The sequence below is a fragment of the Myotis myotis genome, unplaced genomic scaffold (assembly GCF_014108235.1).
Source record: "Myotis myotis isolate mMyoMyo1 unplaced genomic scaffold, mMyoMyo1.p scaffold_m19_p_32, whole genome shotgun sequence".
Lineage (NCBI taxonomy): Eukaryota > Metazoa > Chordata > Mammalia > Chiroptera > Vespertilionidae > Myotis > Myotis myotis.
In genome coordinates, this window is record NW_023416338.1 from 2,232,831 (window position 1) to 2,255,283 (window position 22,453).

General features: G+C 49.1%; 1 protein-coding gene across 5 annotated transcripts in view; it reads right to left on the reverse strand.

Moving 5' to 3' along the window:
* The window catches only part of MED26 (mediator complex subunit 26), a 46,921-nt gene that overhangs the window by 9,431 nt on the left and 15,037 nt on the right, over positions 1-22,453 (reverse strand). The window lies entirely within an intron of this gene.

The following is a 22,453-nucleotide window of genomic DNA, read 5'->3' on the forward strand; positions in this document are numbered from 1 at the left end:
CTCAGAAAGCCCTTCAGCACCTAAATCACTACGGCAGCTGGAGATATTTGCTGCTCGACTCACAGAGAATGGGAAGCAGGGGGTTGGACACACACAGGCAACAGTCCCAGGGACAGGAGAACAACCCTCAGAAGCAGCCTGGACAAAAGTCTGGACAATGCCAGTGCTGGGTACCACCACTCCTGCTCAGGTGATGTCCCTATCCTCCCACACCCTGGGTCATGTGGGAGCAATGAGGAACCTGAACAATTAGTGAAACTGCATAAAACTCCAGAGCATGCTACATTCCATGTGAACATTAAAGGTACACTGCTCATCCTAATCTTTAATGACACATTTTTTACTATTTACTAAAGATATGATGCCATCTGCAACTTGCTACAAAATAACCTACTTGGGTGTCTACTGGAGAAAGTGGAACAGGAAACAATGTTGATCTGGTAAGTAGGATTTTAAGTTGGTATCTACTGATGCCAGGATGGTTACACTATTCTAATTTTATATTTGAAACTTACCACAATCTTTAAAAAGTTTACTTAAATACTTGTATTTCCTTACATTTGGATGGGATACTTAACTAGACCTGGAATGTCAGGGCAGTGTGTGGAGGTAAAGTGATCAGGTAACCATTTTCCAATTCCTCACAGTGGCTTTGTGCTGCACCACCTGGTGCCTGTGTGGGGGGGAGGCTGAGGACTAAGTGGTTCCACAGTGAGTCTGTCTCCTGAGGAGTTCAAACTACCTTGGGTTCAAACTACCAGGCACATGGTGCCAAAACAGCCTGCACTCCTGGGGTAGAAAAGGGCATGGGGTCCGGGTCTCCCTGCTAAAGAGCCCAGAAGGCCAGAACTTCGCTTTGCAGCTCCTTCCATGCAGGAGAGGCCCACCTGCCTCAGCCATCACATAGTGGGGAGTGCTTCAGAGTCCACGAGGGGCTCTCCAGAGGGTGTCAGCCATGAATGGAAGAGTTGGCAAGAGGGATTCCTGTCTTTTGATGTTATGGCCAACCACGAGTCACACCAAAGCCCTTGTCCAACTGTGGATGTCTTCGATCTATTTCAGGGATAGGTAGGTAAACCCCAAGCCCTGAGTAATTACCACCAGGGGCCGGGGGGCGGGGGGGGAGCTGGGGACTTCCACCCAGATGCGAAACAAAGAACAGAGACACCAAACTTTGGTGTTTGTGAGGCCCCTGGTTCACGGCTCCCTTTTCTCCATGCATCAGGGGGTACCACTCCACCAGAAATATCCAACCTCCTGGTCATGAAGCTGGACATGTGCAGCTGTGATAAAAATGGGGAAACCCTGCACTCCCTGAAGTCTAAGCACCGGTGGGACCACCTGGCCTGACTCTCACAGGATCACCACTTAATTGGGTTCCTCCAGGGGCCAACCTCTAGCTTTTTATCCTTGAAACCCCACTTTACAGATAAGGAAACGGAGGGTCCAGGGCTCACCATGCAGCTGGAAGGTTGTGGACTTTGGCCTCATATCGGCATCCCACTCACACACTCTCCCCAATCCACTACCACAGGGAAATGCACAGGTTACAAAGAGCTCCTTGAAGCCACACAGAGCCAGCAGCTTCATGCCCAGCATGCCCAGAAGCACATTCAGATGGTCTCCAGGCTGCCTCTGCCTTCCTCCCTAGAGCCAGGGAGACCCACACCCTCCCATCAAAGCTGAGGCTTTAGCCACCCACCAAGGCTCACCCTGAGCTGCAAGCCACTTAGTGCTAATGATGATGGCCCTTGGCCCTGGAGCCTGCTCTCCTCCAGGCCCCAGATAGCGCACACCAAGGGCGAACTCACCCGCCTCACTGTCTGGACAGTCCCCCGACCACCCATACCAACTTGTTCAGTGGGCTCAAAGGAAGACAGGTCAGCAGTAAAAACCAGTTTAGTTAAAAAACCAACAATGTGAAAGTTGTCTTTTCCCCCCTCTTTTAAATGCATAATGCTCTTACAAAACTTACAACTTACAAAACCACTTAGCTCAAAAGACTTTTGGAAGTGTTCAGCAAGCAAGCTGTCCTTCCAAGCGAAAACATGCCACAGATGGCACCCAGAAGCAACCAGACAGTGAGTCTTTCAATGTGCTGAGCTTTTCAACGCCATCCCCAGCTGAGTCATGGTTCCCGGCCAGTCACACAACAGGCATCAGTCTTGTCTGCTGAAGGTATGTGGACAGGGTGAATGAAACTGGGCTCTGTTGGACAAGTGTGTGTGATTTTGTACCAGCAGCACCATTTTCAGCCACAGCAAGTCTTCCTGCTTCTGATAACCATACATGTTCCCTTGCAGATGCTGTTCTGTGACTCAAACTACCTCCGTCACAAGCTGGTGCAAGAGGTGGCAACTATACCCCCCAGAGGGCCTGTAAGAACACGGCCCCAGTCTCACACAGTCTCCCTGAGTATAAGAAGTCAGTGCAGCTTGATCCTCCTTTTCAGCTCTGGAAGGTGCAGCCTCCTGGGCCCTGCTCTGCCTTTCCTGGTCCCATAGCCAGACTGGAGCAAGGGGAACCTCCTTCGGGCAGATGCTATGCCAGCACTCTGCCTCGCAAAGGCATCATCCTCCGCCAGGAGCCCGTGGAAGCCTCAGAGCCACAGGAGCAAAGTCTCTCTTAGAGGAAGAACGATATTGGGGTGCAGGGTATCCAATGTGCGGCCGACAAGTTCACCACTTGTAAAAGCACAATATCACTTCCTCATCAGTGGGGCCCATCTGTTCCCCAGAGGCATCCTCAGTTGGAGCATGCCCACCATCGGAGTGGCCTGACTGGCCACAAAGAACCCACGGCCAGAGCATGCAACTGCAGCTGTAACTCAGCCCAGGGGATGGAAACTCCTGCCTGTGCCCTATAAGCAGAACAAGAAGAGGAGGCCCAAGACCCAGGGCGCAAGTATGAGTGGAGTGGCTGCCATCCATAAGACCTCTTCAAAAGAGGCTTGCAGACAAGGAGAGGCAGCACTCCTCTCCACAGCTCCAAGCTTTATATCTCAGCAGCTCTTCCCAACAAAACTATGAACTTAAACTCTCCTGACCCCTGAATTAGGTCAACAGGATGTACAATTCTGGTTGTAATTCAGCCCTTTTTGAGAACTCTCAACTCTCATCCCTACACTAACACACTGGAAAGTCTGAATACCAAATAGAGCATTTATTTCTGCCAGACATACTCACAGAAGGGTCCAGTTGGCAGTGTATCTGATGACAGTTGAGGGTTTCTCCCTCCCAGCCTAGCTCCTGTAAGAACAGCCAGTAAGCATACCAGCTGTACAAGATGGAATGACATGATGCTCATGAGAGGGGCACACACAATGCTCAACCCACATGAACCTAAAAAATGGGCGATCCAAAACAACAATGAGCCAGCTTTTTAGGAACTGATGGGGACCAACATCTAAGAGAATGTTAAGTGAAACAGCAAGGTGAAAACAGTACACTCCTGTGTTGCCAACTGAGAATGCCCAGCAGTGGTGTTGGGCAGAGACAGAGTGGGGCCCACCTCTGATATAAGGAAGATCAGCCACCAACCTGAACCCTGCTTCTCTATGAGCTGGGAAAGAAACCTGGGCAGAATGTTAGGAAAAGTGCAGATTTTGTCTATGGGTCCTGAATGGCACACTGACCACAGTCCTTAGAGACTGTGTCCTCAAGGGGCAAGCCAGGGATGCCCAGCTCACTCACTGCTAAGCTCCTCTATGGCCCTAGTGCAGTGCTAGGAGGCCACCCCTCCCCCAACTTGCTATCCCATCCCAGACTCCTGGCTGTGTGTGTGGCTCAGAGTAATGGCAGTGGGCAAAAGGATCTTCTCAGTGGACATTCCTGCAACAGGGACCACTGTGGAGAGAACCAAGGACACTGTCACCCATGGAACAGGAGGGTAAGCCTAGATATTCTGTTTCAGACATCAATGTAAGATGGGACACACATACCCCACAACCCAGCAATTCCACTCCAGGGTATGTATCAACAGAAACGTGAGTACCAAGAATGGTGGGGTCAGCATGTTGAGAACAACCACAACTGAAAAACACCTGCATGGCTATGGCCAAAGTGTAAGTGATGACTAAATCATGACTTAGCCATTCAATATAGAGTGAAGGAACTAATGCTACACACAACATCAAAGATAAATCTCAAAACTGTCATGTGAAAAGCCAGAAATGAAAGAATATATTCTGTACTGGAGTGCAAGACTTCTTGGTGGTGACAGAAGTCAAGGAAGTGGCGGGCGGGCGGCGGGGGGGGGGGGGGGGGGGGGGCGGTAAGGGGTGAGGATTGGAGAGTGATCAGGAGATGGAACAAGAGTGGCCTCTAGAGAAATACTCTATTTCTTGACCTGACAGGGGTGGGGGTTACTTGGATGCATTGACTTCATAAACATTCACTGAGATGTAAAACTTACAACTCAAGTACGTCTCTGGATGTATGCTATGTATATATATATATAAAAGCCTAAGCGACCATTACAACCGAATGACCGGAACAACCAGTCGACTGGTTGCTATGACGCGCACTGACCATCAGGGGTCAGATGCTCAACGCCAACGCAGGAGCTGCCCCCTGTGGTCAGTGCACTCCCACAGCCAACCTCCCGTGGTCCCCCCCCCAAGCTGGCTGGCTAACTTCTGTGGCCTCTCTCCACAGACAGCCAACCTCCCACAGCCCCTCCCCCCAGCTAGCCAGTCCTGATCACCCCCATCGGGAACCTCCAGTGGCCCCTCCTCCCCCAGGCAGCCAACCTCCCACAGCCGGCCCAGATCCGCCCCCGATCCGCCCCAATTGCCGGCCAGGCCGAGGACCACCCATGCATGAATTTGTGCACCAGGCCTCTAGTACTTTAATAAGAAGCTGGTCTTAGAGGCCATCCTGTCCTAGAAACAAATGCCAGAGCTGCTGGGGTTGATAGGAAGGGAAGGCACTGGCAAGCCAGCCCTTCACTCCCTTCCCACACAGGAGCACAGACTCTCTGATCAGAGAGTTCTACAGAACAAGGTCTGAGACCTGCTGCACCATAAGCCTGGGCTACCTCTGAGACACTTGGCATGCACTGTGCTTCACAGCTCATACAGAAACATGTCCACACATTCCTGCCTTGGGTAGGGGTCAGTCTGGGGAGATCAAGGGCACTTTGAAGGTTCCAGGAAAGGAGCACTCAGTAAGCAGCTCAGTGTTCCCAGGAGGAGCAAGTCTAAGGTTACTGGAGCGAAACACGCAGGCAGCTCCCACTGCCTAGGCATCACCTGCCAGCACCATGCTGGACATCTGTCCTCTACCACATGGTGGTCTCCTCTGAGACCACTAACCTCCACAGTAAATATTATGCCCCTGCCCAAACAAGGAAGCAAGGGCACTTGTGACATACCCAGCCACATTTTCATTTTTTACCTAACCTGCTAACCTAACCTTTTAAAGTCAGCCTAGGCCTGCCTCCACGCAACTATAAAACATCTAGAAGAAAATGTAGGAGGAAAATCTTAGTGATCTTGAGTTTGGCAAAGACTTAAAATATGACAAAAAGCACAAACTATAGAGAAACATAAACTGGAATTCACCAAAATTGAAAATCTTTGCTTTTCAAAAATGACACTGTTATGAAAATGAAAAGACAAATCCCAGACTGGGAAATATATATATAAATCATATATCTAAGGGAGGACTTGTACCTAAAACATATAAAAACTCTCTCAAGTCAATAATTAGACAAAGAACCCAAAAGAAGGGGAGGATGGACAAATGATCTAAACAAATAACCAAGTCATTCACTAAGGAAGAAATATACATAGTAAACAAACACTTGAAGAGATACTCAACCACATTACTGGACATCAGGAATTTACAAATTAAACCACCACGAGACACTCCTACATACCTATTAGAATGGCTAAAATGAAAAGACTGACCATACCCAGTGATGGCCAAGACATAGAGCAACCAGAATTCTCATACACTTCTGGGTGGGAGTTTAAGTGGTATAATCACCTTGGAAGACATTTTGGCAGATTCTTAAATTTCATCAACATGTGAATGGATGAATGAATTATATGCCCATAAAATGAAATACTATTCACCACCACCAACAAAAAAATGAACTATTAATGTACAGAGTGCATGAATCTCAAAAAGAAAAGCCCAGACCAAAATAAAACAAAAAAGAGTATATATTGCATGATTCACAAAATTCTAGACTAATCTACAATGATAGAAAAAGCAGATCAGCAGTTGCCTGGAGACACGCGTGGGCTGGGAAGAAGATTACAAAGGGGTAAGAGGAAACTTCTGGAAATTATAGATATGTTTATTACCTTGACTGTGCTGATGATTTCTTACATGTACTTATAGGTCAAATGTAGCAAATGGTACACTTTAGAAGTGCACAGTTTACTGTACATCAATTATACCTCAACGGAGCTGTAAAACAACTGTGGAGGAAGATGATAGGTGCAACAAGGTCCTGGAAAAGTAGGAAGATAGTAGGCAAAGAGAAGGAAGGCTCTGTTGAAGGTGAGGTATCAGATCCCCTTGGGGTGAAGAGTGGAGTAGAAAAGTTACTTCTCACCTCAGTAAAATGAAGAGGACTGTCATGCCTGGGCATTCCAAGGGCATAGTAAGACCTGAACAACAACTGCAAAGTGTGTGTAACGCATTCTTCATAGCAGACGGGACTCTGGCACACAGCAGTAAACAACAGCTTTTCCCTCTGGGACATTCTGCGTGCCCCCAAAACACTCGTGTAGCCAAGAGCAGGAGACTCACCATGCTGGAGCTGGGTAAGTGTCTCCTATGTTGTGAAATAAAAGGCTCACCAGCCTGGCTGGTGTGGCTCGGTGAATGGGCATCAACTTGTGAACCAGGAGGTCATGGTTCGATTCTCAGTCAGGGCACATGCTGGGTTTCTGGCTCAATCCCCAGTAGGGGGCGTGCATGAGGCAGCCGATCAATGATTCTCTTATCATTGATATTTCTATCTCTCTCTTCCTGTCACTTCCTCTCTGAAACAAATAAAAATATATTTAATAAAATAAATAAAAGGCCCACCAGTCATCAAGGGCTGAACTTAAGGATATGAGCTCTTTTCAGCCTGCCTGCAGGGTTTCATCATACTTCAACTGGAGACCCAGGAGAGGGAGCCAACTTCCCTGCTCACACAGGAAAGGCCAGCACCCACAAATACCTGCACAAATGACAGTTGCAGTGATAAATATCCATCCTCCTGACATGGCAATAGCTTCAGTGCCTTTTCCCCCTCTGAGCTCTACATGATTTTTTCCAATGGGAATTAAGCTCCTATGACTGAAACTGTCTGAAATCCCAACATTTCCCCCCGTCAGCTGAGTTAGACCCTTACTACTACTCTCAAGTGTGGCCTACAGTCAACCATACCAGTGACCCTGGGAGCCAAATGCACTCATACAATCTCCGCTCAAGCCCAGACCTCCTGGATCAGAAACTATTTTAGCAAGCCCATGAGGAGATTCACACAGAGAGACGATGGGCAGAACCACTGCTTGGCACCTTGTATCCAGCCAATTCAGATCCTCCCCAGCAGTTAATGCCACCACTACCACCTTCACCCTGCTATCCAGAGCACAGGGCTCTTCACAGGTTGATCTCATCCAATCCCAATGACAACCCTACTCAGGGATGTGATGTGCCCAAGCTCGAATGTGTCTGCAAGGACAGAATGGTCACTGTGCTGTCCTGTCAGCGGTGGTCTGCAGAGCCCCACCCCCTGATCTAGCTGTGGGACCCTGCACATCCATTGCCAACCCAGGAGAAGGCCTCACCCAGAGGTGGTGATGTGACAGGTCCAGACGAACCACCACAGGATGGAAGGACAGTTAATGGCTAGACTAGAGGAGGATAAGATGTCTAACAATGGCACCTGACAAATGTAGGCTCAGACCTGCACACAAGGTAGCCCCTCCCAGATGGTATTAGCAAATTGTGCCATGTGCATCCCTTACAAGCAGGAGTCCAACCACAGCAAGTCTCACCCTCTCGACATGTGGAGCCTGTCATCACCCCAGACACCAGCTCCACAACCTAGGCTGCCAGGGCCCCAGCCTCATCCTCTCCCAGAGCTCCTGCCCAAAAAGGCACTTCTCTTCTAAACCCCAAAGCCAGGGTTTCTAAGATAATTCTATTTCAACTCCAACAAAGACCAATGACTGTTACAACACTGGTGATCTTTTCTAAGGGGAAATCATACTTTTCCAGTTTTCAATCAAATGCCTATACCAGTGATGGTGAACCTTTTGAGCTCAGCATGTCAGCATTTTGAAAAACCCTAACTTAACTCTGGTGCCGTGTCACATATAGAAATTTTTTGATATTTGCAACCATAGTAAAACAAACACTTATATTTTTGATATTTATTTTATATATTTAAATGCCATTTAACAAAGAAAAATCAACCAAAAAAATGAGTTCGCGTGTCACCTCTGACATGCATGTCATAGGTTCGCCATCATTGGCCTATACAAACCACAACCTTGGAACACAACTGTTCAAATGATGGCAGCTGTTAAGACATCACTAAACTGTGTTTTTTGAAAAGACAAATCAATTAAAATAAAAATTCATACATTGCTCAGCCAGTGTGGCTCCATGGCTGAGCATCGACCCATGCACCAAGATGTTGCCTGTTAGATTCCCAGTCAGGATACATGCCCAGGTTGCAGGCTTAATCCCCAGTGGGAGGAGTGCAGGAGGCAGCCCATTAATGTTTCTCTCTCATTAATGTTTCTATCTCGCCCTCTCCCTTCCTCTCTCTCTAAAATCAATATAATTTTATTTTATTTTTTAAAAAATATTTTTATTGATTTCAGAGAGGAAGGGAGAGGGACAGAGAGATAGAAACGTCAATAATGAGAATCATTTATTGGCTGCCTCCTGCACGCCCCCTCCTGGGGATCAAGCCTGCAACCCCAGCATGTGCCCTTGACCGGAATCGAACCTGGGACCCTTCAGTCCACAGGCCGACGCTCTATCCACTGAGCCAAACCAGCTAGGGCAGTGGTCGGCAAACTCATTAGTCAACAGAGCCAAATATCAACAGTACAACGATTGAAATTTCTTTTGAGAGCCAAATTTTTTAAACTTAAACTATATAAGTAGGTACATTGTTATTAACTTAATTAGGGTACTCCTAAGGCTTAGGAAGAGCCACACTCAAGGGGCCAAAGAGCCACATGTGGCTCGCGAGACGCAGTTTGCCGACCACGGAGCTAGGGCTAAAAACATAATTCACACACACACACACACACACACACACACACACACACACAACACACACAGCCAAGTCCTCCACAGGATTTGACTAAAGTTGGCCTTGTCTGGGTTGGTGCTGCCTCTGCCAGATTCCTACCACCCAGCAAGATTCCACCTTGAGGCTCCTACAAGGGCTGTCCAGAGGCTGTGTCCTACAGGGCCACCAGCACAGCACCTGCAAGGAGGACAGCACAAGTCCCCAGATAGGGGAAGACTTCAACAACCCCCAGCAATCCTCACATACCAAGAACCTGGCATCAAGGAACCTACCTGGAAGTCATGGCCAATCTCATAAGGACCCCTCCCCTGCAGTACAGAAAGCAAGGCCAGGCTGCTCCCTTATACTGGCCAGGAGCTCTAGAAAGTAAACCATTGTATCAGCCCTGCCTTCCCTTACCTCACCACTTCTGACACTCCCCCCTCAGCTCTCTCACTGTTGTTTGTCTCACCGCCTGCAGGTATGCATCACAAGAGCAAGGACCTTGGTCTTGTTCACTATCACCAACTAAGTGCCTGGAACAGTGTCTGGCACAGAGTAGAGACTTAATAACTACTAACTAATGATTGAAAGAACGGACAAATGAACAAACAAATGGGTGAACAGATGAATAAGGTCCCACCTTACAGTGCTAGGTCCCACCATATTAATTCCAACTCAGGATCTGCAGCCATCAAATTGGTATCTGGAGAGCAAACATGTCTTGACCTATTTCCAGCTGTCTCCTGCGTTGTTCATCCCCTGAGGGTTATGGGAACAGCGAGATGATTCTCAGTGGTCCCCACACACCTCCACAAAGGGCAAGGCAAAGGGTGCCACATTTGCGCGGCCACACAGAGGGAAAGCCACCGCCAGGGCAAGCAGAGGCTGCGGCCAGGGTAGCACAAGCTCTTTTACTCATTCAGGCAAACATGTTTGTTCAGCAGGGGCCCAATGGCTTTCGGCAGCATCTTCTTTTTCAACACAGTGGTCCTGGAAGCTACCACAAATATTTTCCCCAACTTACCTTCTTGGCAACCCTGAAATTATTCTAGAGGGTTACATAAGCAGGGAGAAGGGGAGGAGGTTTTTGCGGAGCCAACACAAAAGCAATGTGGAAAGCAAACCTCACAATCTACATGGTAACTCGGTGACAGTGGCACTGCTGGGCATGGCAGATGAGTGGGCAGCTTGCTAGTAGAGGGTGAGGGAATAGTGGAGGATCACCAAAGCTTGAGGTTACTTGCCACCAACAACCAACTCAACCACCTCCTCCCAACCTTTCCTGCTGGAGGCTGGAGGGAGGGAAGCCTGACCACATAATAGCAGCACTTTCTACCTCTCCCTGAACCATCTGATTCACACAGGAGGTGGAGGGGCAGCAAAATCCATGGAAGGCCAGGAGCCTGCCCTATGACTAAATGTCACAGGAGACTCACAATCCAGAAGCACTGCAGTATCTTCTACTTGTTTGAAATGCATGCTGGCAAAAACACTGAGAACTGGGAACAGAAAAGATTATGCTTTTCATTGTGTTTCCTTCATTACTTCCTCAATATTTTTAAACTTATTTTTTCAAGTGTGTTTTCTTGAGTTGCTATTTTTCCCTTCTGATCCTCACCACATAGATAATACCAAATGCAAGAGAAATGCAGCAATGTGACCGGGGGAGAATGCAAGCACGTTTGTTACTACAGCCTATGTCAATGTGAAAAAAGAGAAGGTTGTGCTGGTTGCAAATCTCTACCTGTCATCTCGGCCCAGGCACCTCAGCCCCCTTTCTTAGAGCAGTTCCTTGGACACAAGGCTGCTCCTTCCTCCTGGAGCCCCAAGCCCAGATCCTTTCCCTCTCTCCCTCCACTTCCCCACTATTGCTGCGCAGTCCTACTTCAGGGAGGGCCAAATCTGCATCATAGGCCCAGGTATGGCCTCAGACCCCAAGCCCCACCTGGTGGCTCTTCTTTCACATCTCAAAGGTATGGATGTCCCAGACCAATGGCCAACTCCCCTGACCCTGGCTCCTGCCCCAGGAGCAGCAGTAGCACCTTGGAGCAGATAAGCCTGAGCCTGAGTGAGTTCCCTTTTCTCTCACCTTATGCAGGCACTGCACTTCCAAGTAAACGAACCCACGCTAACTCTGTTAGATGTGTCTTCAACCCCCTGATATGGTGGGTTGAGGCCCACTTCTTACCCAAGTGATCAGACTGTTTATGCCTACATATAGCCCCCTAACTTTTTAGGCAATGTGACCACATCTGACCTAAACATGGAGCATGGTGGGCACACCAACAAGGACCCAGAGCTTGATGGTGCCTCAGCTCCCCTCCCTGACTATGTGGAGTCCAGCCCCTTCCTGTCATTGTTCCTCCTCCCCTCTGAGAGCATCTACTAAGCCACTACTGTTTTTACATGTGTGCCCTCCTGAACTCCAACAACCCCAGGAAGCAGGCCAATGGACATCACCACCACTCAGGTCTGACCACAAAGGCTGAGCTCTGAGGCACTGTCTCCCCTGAGACCCTCACATTCCCACCAGCCTGAGCCATGACAACGTTTCTTTGGGTGACTTTCCCATCCTTGTCCAGAGGCTGTGAAAATTATGTAGTTGAAATTGAAACTACACCATAGATACTATTTTCTTTTTCACTGAATACTTCTCTTCCTGTTGCTACATAATGATCATGTTTAACAGCTAAATGTTCCATCAATGCATCATAATTTCCTTGACCTTCTCCAACTGTTGGACATTTCACTTCCTTCTGAGTTCTCCTACTACAGCCAGTGCTGCAATGAACACACAACTCACTCCTCTTTTTTTACTTGGGGACAAACTCCCAGGTGTTAAACTTTGCTCCAAGGATCCAATGGCAACTAATACTACCTCAACTGTGTGTGTGTGTGTGTGTGTGTGTGCGCGTGCGCACGCACGCGCTAGTGTCCCAGTGCACGAAATTCATGCACATTAAAAGGGAATTAATTAGAGGAAATATTTTAATATTACTATTTGCCCTTTCTCTATAATAGAAATGTCAGAGATGAAAGAAAATTAGCAAAATGTATATGAAAATCTTCCTCCTGTCAGAGTCTGGGGCATGCCACGGGACCCAGAGTCAAGTCCCCACCCACCCGTGCACACCTCGAAATCGTGCAGGGCCCAGACCCAGCCAGCCCCACCCCCGTCAAGCACCATTGGGTGGGGTGGCGCAGCCTCTGGGCCCCCGTCAAGCCCTGAAGGGCGGGGGGCACAGCCTCAGGTCCCCCACTGCACCTTCAGGTCCCCTGGCCCGGTGCTGTGGCGAGGGGCATGGCCTCAGGTCCCTGGGCCTGGCACTGGGGTGGGAGGCACAGCCTGAGGTCTCCCGGCCCAGGCTGGGACAGGGGGGACATGGCCTGAGGTCCCCTGGCCCAGGCTGGGATGGGTGGGGGGGCGCAGCCTGAGGTTCCCCGTCAAGCCCCACTGGGCGGGGTGCGCAGCCTGAGGTCCCCTGGCCAGGCGCTGGGGTGGGGGTCGTGGCCTGAGGTCCCCCATGAAGCCCCGCTGAGCGGGGGGTACTGCCTGAGATCCCCTGGGCTGGGGCGGGGGGTGCACTTTGAGGTCCCCTGTCAAGCCCCGCGAGGGGGGGCAGAGCAGCCTGAGGTTTCCCGGCCAGGCGCTGGGCAGGGGGCGCAGCCTCAGCTCCCCTGCCCTGGCCTGGCACCAAGCAGACTCAGGTCCCTGCTGCTCGCTCGTTACAGCAACCCCACCTCAGCTGTGGGCACAGCCATCTTGTGTTATGGGAACCCCACCTCTCCTGTGGGAGCAGCCATCTTGTGATGGCGTGAGGGTTAATTTGCATGTCACAGTTTTATTATGTAGGATGTGTGTGTATCTATATAATAAAAGGGTAATATGCAAACTGACCCTAACAGCAGAACGACTGGTAATGACTGGTCACTATGACACACACTGACCACCAGGGGGCAGACACTCCATGCAGGAGCTGCCCCCTGGTGGTCAGTGCGCTCCCACAGGGGGAGCTCTGCTCAGCCACAAGCTAGGCTGATGGCTGCCAGTACAGCGGTGGTGGCGGGAGCCTCTCCTGCCTCCTCAGCAGCACTAAGGATGTCTGACTGCAGTTTAGGTCTGCTCCCTGATGGCAAGTGGACATCCCCTGAGGGCTGCTGGCTGCCAGAGGGATGTCTGACTGCCAGCTTGGGCCCGATCCCCCCAGGAAGCAGGCCTAAGCCAGCAGGTGGACATCCTCTGAGGAGTCCCAGACTGCAAGAGGGTATAGGCTGGGCTGAGGGACCCCCCAGAGTGCACAAATTTTTGTGCACCAGGCCTCTAGTATATATATATATATATATATTGCCTCAACTGTTTTTAATTCCTGGCTTGCATAGGGCAATGACTCTGTTACCAAGGGGAGAAAGAAAGCAAAGGGTCCCTGAGAGGTGGGCCCACTTGTCTGCAAAAGTGCACACAGGTGGAGGGCTCTTTTCTGCCCTTGTTATCTATCCCCTGACTCAGCACAGGTATGCCAGGGTATCTCCAAATGTGAGGAAAGGAAGAAAGGACTCAGTGCAGTAACCCTCCAGGACTGGCACTGAGGCCAAATTGCTCACAGAGACTCAGGGAAGTAGAAGAACTTGTCCATGGCCAGATCAGGAGATGCAGGATCTAAACGCACACTTGTCTGACTCCAAATCTAAGGGTTCTGATGCTGCCACGCTATATACTACATCTCCGAATAACAAACTCTCCAACATTTCCACTTTCAAAATCTATTTTGGCAGCACCTCTTGTGGTAAGAAGCCAGCTTCCCACTGTTATTCAATATCCACAGTACTTAAGATTAGAAATTCAAACCATCAACTGAGACAATCACACATGGGCAAGGCAAGCATTGGGACAAGCTCATTTTCAAAAACTGACACTGGAAAACCTTAGGGAAAGCACACTCAACACCATCCCCAAGTTTGCCCTCTCCTGTTCCAGGTCACCACTGGCACACAGAGGTGCCCCAAATTGTGTAGGGTTTTTGGTGCCTCTTAGTCATTGTCCATCCTGCATCCCCTCAATATCACAGCACTGGCACTTTCTAAGGCTATTTTCAGGCTGCCTCCTTGGAGCTCCCAGGGCCCATTTGGGGCCCAGTCCCATCCCAGTCCCAGCTCCGGCCCTGCCCAAACATGAACTATCATGGACCATTCCTTTAGCCCAGGACCCACGTGGGTTCTAAGGACACGGTGATGGCCCAGCCTGCTCCAGCTAATTAACCCAGCAGCATCTACCGGAAGCATGCCCTGTCCAAGGGTCCAGAATCCCATTTCTCTCTCTCTAAAACACAGCAAATAAAACCCACAAACCTTGTTACCATCAACAAGTCACATCAACAATTATCCCCTGCACATTCTCCAATAGCTGCTGAACTGTGCAAGTTGCATGGCACTGGCCAACAATCCCAGTCTCCTGAGCTGCTCCAGAGCTGGACACCTCACTTGGCATCCTGCTGCCCTGTCACCCCACAGGTCCACAGCCCTCAGGGCATCTGCAACACTAACAAACACCACCTCACTTCTGACAGTGATGCATCAGGGCTGCTGAGCCATGCCCATCATCTTTAACAAGTTTTAGGTCTGGATGAGAGAAAATATGCTAAGATGAAAAATGAATCAAATATTTTAAGTTTACCAGTAGCTAAAAGCCGAAATAATGTTACTGAATATAAATCTAACAGCTACAGTAAGTAAAATAAAGTAATAAAAAAAACCCAGCACATAGCCCTAGCCGGTTTGGCTCAGTGGATAGAGTGTTGGCCTGTGGTGAAGGGTCCCGGGTTCGATTTTGGTTAATGGCATATGCCTGAGTTGTGGGCTTGATCCCTAGTAGGGGCATGCAGGAGGCAGCCAATCAATGATTCTCTCCCATCACTGGTGTTTCTTTCTCTCTCTCCTTCTCCCTTCCTCTCTGAAATCAATAAAAATATATTTAAAAAAAATACATTGACTGGGAAAACTGATACCAAATCCTGGGTTCCACACAAACTTCCTGATTTCCCTCTACGCCCCCATGAGGGACTCACATCCTCAGACGCTCCCATGGATCCTGAGGTGGGAATAAGCCTTGGAGAGAGGTCACTAGTCAGGCCAGGGCTCCAAATGCCACCTGAAAATTAGCCCTTTACATTTTCACACTTTACTCTTGTCGTAAGCAGTAATGACTGGGCTTTGAGAGGCTTCTAGTGCCATTAAAATAAATGCATAGCTATCAAAATAAAATGGGATCCCCTTCAAGCCAGAAAAAGTCCTTTTGCATAGTAGGCAACGCTGAGCCCCCAGCACAGGGTCTTCATGTGATATACTGGCAGCCTCTTCATTTCACAGATGAGCTTGAGTCTCTCTGCCCCTCCAAACAGATGCCATGTTCATCTCATAAAAAAAGATTGTAAATAGATACAAGGTTTCTCCAGGCCTGCAGGAAGCTATTGTGCAGGCTGCAGCTGGAGGAAAGAGCAAAGCCATGCTTTAAATACTATTTTTTCTGTGCAGGGTCAGGCGTGGGGGATAGTCCTCAAGCCCTGGCTCACAGATCCCCATCTTGGTGGTGGAGACAAGCAAGTATCCTAGAATGGAGCTCATGAGGGAAGAATGGGGGTTCAGAACTGCAAGCATGCACAGACGTGGGAGAGGGAGAGGTAAAAGGGTTGTAAGGCAAGGAGGGAGAGGTGGGCAGAGACCCCCTGTGCCAGCAACAAGGGTTCGGGAGATCAGCTTGCCTTGTGGGATCTGGGGTGCCTTGGGGAATTATAGTGGAGGGCCGAGTTGGGCTATGATTCCCATCATCCCCAAGGAGTGTCCCAAGCTCATCTGACTCCCTTGGCAGAGGCATCTGTACCCAAAGTCCCCCCCGACCCCTTTTGTTGCTGGCATTGCTTCCCTGCCCCTGCCAGCCTCAGGCTGGAACTAGGGCTAGGCAATAGCACCCTGCAGTGGGCAGGAGAGTCACTTCCCTAGGCACCAGGAGGACAGTGTCATCCAGCTTACGGGTGCTCCAAGAACTGGAGACAGACTAACCAGCACTTATCACAGGGCAGCAAGCTCTGCCCTCTCCTGGCATAACCCTGGATTCCCACTAGGCTGAGTGAAGGCACAGCAGATACCACCCCACTCTGCACCAACTTTCCTCCCAGTGATAAGCCTAAAGGCCCTGCCTGCAGTAGGAGTTTGGCTAAAAGATGCACTAGGAAGAGTTGTTTTTTTTATAGCTTCAATAAAGCCAAACAGGCATGGCTTTATTTGTTAAAAATTCTTTTCTGTTGTTAAGAAATTCTTACATGTAGCTCTACAAATAATCACCCTGACACTCCATGCTCTATCAGCCCCCTTTTACAGGGAGGAAGATAAGGCACAGAGAAGTCACCTAATCTGCCAGAGGTCACACAGCTGGGTTTTGGGCCAGGCAGCCTTGCTCCTAAGCAATGGCTTTTCACTGCATGCTTTACTGCATTACACAGAAATACAGATAAGGCACAGCTGTAGCCTTGAAGGCACTCCCGGGTTGGCTGCGCGAGCAGACCATGATTAGGGAACTTCAAACAGTGTGGGCTGGGGATATTCAATGTTCTGGGGCCTCTGAGGAGGCCTGAAGAAATCAGAGGCTGCAAACCAGACAAGGAAGGTGTGGATACACCAGACTGAGGGCACAACAGGAACCAAGGGTCAGGGGCATAGAGCAGCACAGCAAGTGCAGATAATACCAGATGAGAGTGGGAGGGGGCCACGGACAGGCCATGTAATGGATCTTGGGCCATGCTCAGAGCAGGGAGTGACACAGTCAGATTGCAGTTTTAAATAGCTGGTTCCAGCTGCCTGGTGGAGAACTCATAGCTGAGGCAAGCAGACAGATGTGCAGATGCTGCCCAATTCCAGGGAGCAAGATGGAGAGGGGCAGGTTGGGGGTGGGTGTGAGGTGAAGGGGGAACAATGAGGCAGGGAGAACCCAGGGGCTCAAGATGTACCAACTGGAAGACAGTTTGACTCAGAGATAATGAAATGTGACTGAAAGAGACAGCTTGGTGCTTCTCAGAGTGACCCTGAGCACTCAGAAGTGGGCAGAGACACCCAGTCTCCCTCGCACTCAGCACACCAGCTATCTGCAACTGTTCCCTCCCCTTAACCATGACTGCACGGGTCTCAAGATTGGCATACTCAGCTTCTTGAATGTCACACCTCCCTGCCCAGCCCACCCTCGGCTCTCCCAATAACCTTTCCAAGCTCAATTCAAATAGCTCTGGGGCCCTAGTGGAAAAAGCCTCTACACTCCTAACCTCCTAGGACAGTGGTTCTCAACCTTCCTAATGCCGCGACCCTTTAATACAGTTCCTCATATTGTGGTGACCCCCAACCATAAAATTATTTTCGTGGCTACTTCATAACTGTAATTTTGCTACTGTTATGAATCGTCATGTAAATATCTGATATGCAGGATGTATTTTCATTGTTACAAACTGAACATAATTAAAGCATAGTGATTAATCACAAAAACAATATGTAATTATATATGTGTTTTCCGATGGTCTTAGGCGACCCCTGTGAAAGGGTCGTTTGACCCCCAAAGAGGTCGCGACCCACAGGTTGAGAACCGCTGTCCTAGGAGGTTCTTCTGCTTGGACTTCCCTCCCTCAAGCAGCCCTCTGGTGGCCCCCTTTTGTTGCTCCACCTACCTCATCCACCAGCATTCCTCTGTTGCTTTTCTACATAGAGCCACTATACCCTGTCATCCTTTTACCATGCCCATGCCCACCCAGCACTGTGGCTGATGGGCACATGTGCAAATGGACAGGGCAGCTGAAGGAGTGAGCGGGCTGGACTTGGAATCCAGAACCTCCTGCTGTAAGGTCATGGGCAAGTCATCACCCTGGGTCCCTTCCATGCCTCTAAGGACAGCAATTGCTCCCCTATGGGACTGTGTGAATCTGCCCAGCACATAGTTAAGTGCTGGCCAGATGGGGGTCCTAATCTGTCAATGAGAAGTCATTGCACTCATAGCCTCTCAAGGGCCCTGCTAATGCAGATGTGATTCTGAATGCTAAGGCAACATCTGATGGGAGTTACAGAAGATTCAGGGCAATGGACTTTACTGGTAGTAGTTGTCCCACTATAAGTAGCAGGGCCCTAACACTGGCTGCCTCTGGATATCTGGGAGAGACATCCTCTGGTGTCCCCAAGGCTCTGCCCCTATGCTCAGCACAGCAGGCCATCTGAAGCCACAGCCAGCTCCACCTGCATTTTCCCTCACACACCTAACCTCAGTTTTTGAGAAAGGGAGTGGGAATTGGGGGTGGGGTGGGGGGAGGTGTGCTGAGGCTTCAAGGAAGGTCTCTGGCCAGGTGAGGGTCCAGGGGGTACTGTCAGAACCCCTCGGTCAGAGGGTGACATTGCCTCTCCCTGTCCCTCAGCCTTAGAGCACCAGCTCTCAGCAGGGCTGTGGAAGAACAGAAGGCACCCACAGAAGTGCCCTGCCCCTCCATATTGCTGCTGTGGAAACCACCACTCCACACTTTAACTGACAGACCTACTCAAGCAGAGACTTAGCACACTATTCAAAAAGCATAATTTTATTAGCAAAATTCTGGAAGCTGGCTCAACGATAATAAAGCAGCTCCTATCATAGAATATTATGCTGCAGTTAAGGGACTGAGTTAGACTCATGTAACAAGGATAGAGAGACGCTGAGGGAAATGAACTGGCTGCTGACCCTGTGCTGACCCTGGCTAGTGAGGCTCATTGGTTGGAGCATTGTCCCATACACCAAAAGGTCGTGGGTTCAATTCCCAGTCAGGGCACAAGCCCAGGTTATAAGTTCGATCCCCTACCATACAGGAAGCAACCGATCCATGTTTCTCTCTCCCTCTCCCTTCCTGTCTCTAAAATGTCCTTGGGTGAGGATTTAAAAAAAAAAATCAGTCTTAAAAAAAAAAAAAAAAGACATGTGTGCCAGAATTTATTTAAAAACCACACACAGGGTTCTGGGGTGTATCTATCTCTACATGAACAGGAGACATACTCCAGACCTATGACAGTAGTTCTCTCCAGAGAGACAGAAGAAACTGCATCAGTGACAGAGGTCCAAGGGGACTTAGCTGTAGGTTAAACATTTAAAGTTTTAAAGACGGAGGGTGTTTTATTACTTGTGTACTGATAAATCAGTGAGAATAAAAAGAAAGAAAATGCAACATTTTAGGCAGAGAACAGGGCAAAGGAAAGCCCCAGAGTGTGGGCCACATCTGAATGTGCGGGCTGGGGTGGGCTAAGGGTTTGGGGGAGATGGAGGTTTTGAGCTGCTGGAGTCAGTTCTGCAAAGAGGACTAAGAATCTAAGGGGACTGCACAGAGGGACATTGGAGTGTGGAAGGTGACCCTAGACCTGGTTTGCCAGATCACACATTTCTACCTGTTGTTTTCAGTGTAATTTTTAACGATGTTTTGTTGACTCTTAGTGTCCTGGTCTGTATGATAAGACATATAGCTGCTCTGGCTAGGAGGACAGGAAAAGAATCACAGCTACACCTCCTGACACTCCCAAACTACTGCCTCCCATGTGTACTGCAGGCCACATGCTGTGCCACCACTGTAAGGACACTGTCCCATAGAGTCCTAGAGCTGCGCTGGGGTAAGGCATTTTACAAATTCAGAAGCAAAGACTCAGAAATTAGATTCTGCCTAAGTTGACACAGCTCACACAGAGTTTGAGACAGCAATGTGGGCAGGATTTCAATAAGGCCTTGGGGTTCTCAGAATGAAGGCCAGGATGCCCAGGTAAATTAAAAAGAGAAATGGAAATAACATAGACAGATGTAACATGGATAGAACACCGCCAAGGTGGGAGACACAAAAAATGTCACTGGCCTTTGCCACACCCATCTGCAACCCATGGCAGCTGCTGTCCTCATATATCCCACACATATGGAGAGCAACAACAGAAGAACTGGCACAAGGGCACCTTGCCAGGAGGTGGCACCTCTATGTTTCTGAGGCCAGGAGTAGGGTCTCCAGGCTGGTGCTTGTTGGGACGGTTGGAGGAGGTGAGAGGTTCAGATGAATGGTGGGCAGGAGAAACAGGCACGAAGAAGGCAGAGGGGAGGATGGGGCAGGTGGAAGATGCCCAGAGAGAGGGCACAAGCACCTGACACCACAGCACTGAAATGGAAGGTGCCAAGAGCCCATCCTGTAAATGGCAGCCCCTAGGAAAGGAAGATCTGAAGGCTGCATGGAGCTCTTAATAACCAAGTGCCTTTTCATATCTGTCTCCTTATCCTATCGGACTCTCAACACATCTGTCATTCAGTCAGGCCAGCTTTCCTCCTTCTTTCCTCATTGAACTCACACACTTCCACCGCCTGCAAAGGGATAGGTGTCAGGTCACTAGCCTACCAGGCAGCTCAGAGCAAAACTGGGGCTCCACCTGGTCCTTATCAGATCACCTGGCTTTACCCATCTGGTGTGTCAGGAGGCTGCAATGCTGGCCTCTCCAGGGCTGCTATTTCCCTGCTCCCATAAGGTGATGGCTTTTGGTCTGGGTCCCCAGAAATACAACTGCCTTCATCTAATTAGGAATGAAACACTCGGGACTGCACGCGTAGCCAGTCCTTCTATCTTATTAACTAACAGTGTGATTCTCAGTAAAGTGGCAATTCTGGATACCATGGTCAGCAGAGGAGAGACCACTGAGACTCTCTGAAGACTGTCTGGCCTGTAAATGAGGCCCACATAGTCAGTACAAAAGCAGCCTCAAGGTGCACTGGGTGTGGGTTTCATTCCTTCTTTTTTGGAAGAAGGGGGCAGAAACAAATATGGCATTAGCCATGTTGAGATCTAGAGCAATTTTTATGGCCCAGTGGTGAGGTTAGCAACAATGACTTCTTTGATCTGGAAGGAGGATGTAGTCAGAAGATGGAGACACACACACACACACACACACACACACACACACACACAGGACACGTCAGGAAAAACTTCGACATGGGAGCCTAAAGCCATCCTGACTGCACACTGCAACCACTGCAGCCAGAAGAGAATAGACATGTGTTCATTTAGCAACTATTTATTTACTGGGAAAATACAAATATATTGCATATGTGCTGAGGAGGAAGTCAGGGAAACAAGCAAACAGAGCAGGTGACTGTCCCGAAAGCTTTGAAGAAAATAAACAGTGTGGCACGTGAGAGAAAGGATTCCTCCCAACCACTGGCTGAGGAGAGGTGGTCACCTCAGCCCCAGAGCCCCAGAAAGAATGGGCAGCAAAGGATCTGGAGCACAGCGCCCTGCTTGACTCATCAAGTACCTTCAAGGGGCTCTGGGCATGGCCCCCCAAACACTCAAACTAAGAGAACTTTTCAGCAGCCAGCTGCAAAGGCACTGATGCCATCCTGGACAAGAACCTGTGGCCTACAACCCAGATCTACATCTGCACATACACCAATACTTTTGCTCTCCTGGGGCTGCTGTACCCTGCACCAGGGTCCAACCTGGCCTAGGATAGGGACTCCACCCAGGAGTGTGCTGGAGCCAGCTCATAGCAGCCTATGAGAGCCCAAGGTTATTCAGAAATCTTTTCCTAGCATCATCTTACTGGCTTGAAATGAGCCTGGTAGAAGTATTTAAACTGTAGAAATTGACAAACAGTCAAATCAAGTCTTGATTTATTGTCAGATTGGCAAACTCTACACATCCCAATGCCTGCTTTTTGTTGCTGTTTTTAAAACACTTGATGTTTAAAAAAAAAATTACCAGTTTTTTAAAAAAATATTTTTATTTATTTCAGAGAGAGGAAGGGAGAGGGAAAGAGACAGAAACATCAATGATGAAAGAGAATCATTGATCGGCTGCCTCCTGCACACCCCTCACTGGGGATCGAGCCCAAAACCGAGGCACCTGCCCTGACCAGGAATCGAACTGTGACCCCCTGGTTCATAGGTCCACACTCAACCACTAAACCACACCAGCTGGACATTCCAATGCTTATTTTTGCAGAAAAAATCCCCTCCCCCATTTTATATATTTTTTTATTGAGGTGAAATTCACATAATATAAAATTAACCACATAAGCAAAGTTTTTATTGGAACACAGCCATGTCCATTCATTTTCATATTGTCTATGTTTGCTTCTGTGCTATATATAAAGGCAGAATTGTGACAGACACTGTATGGCCAAA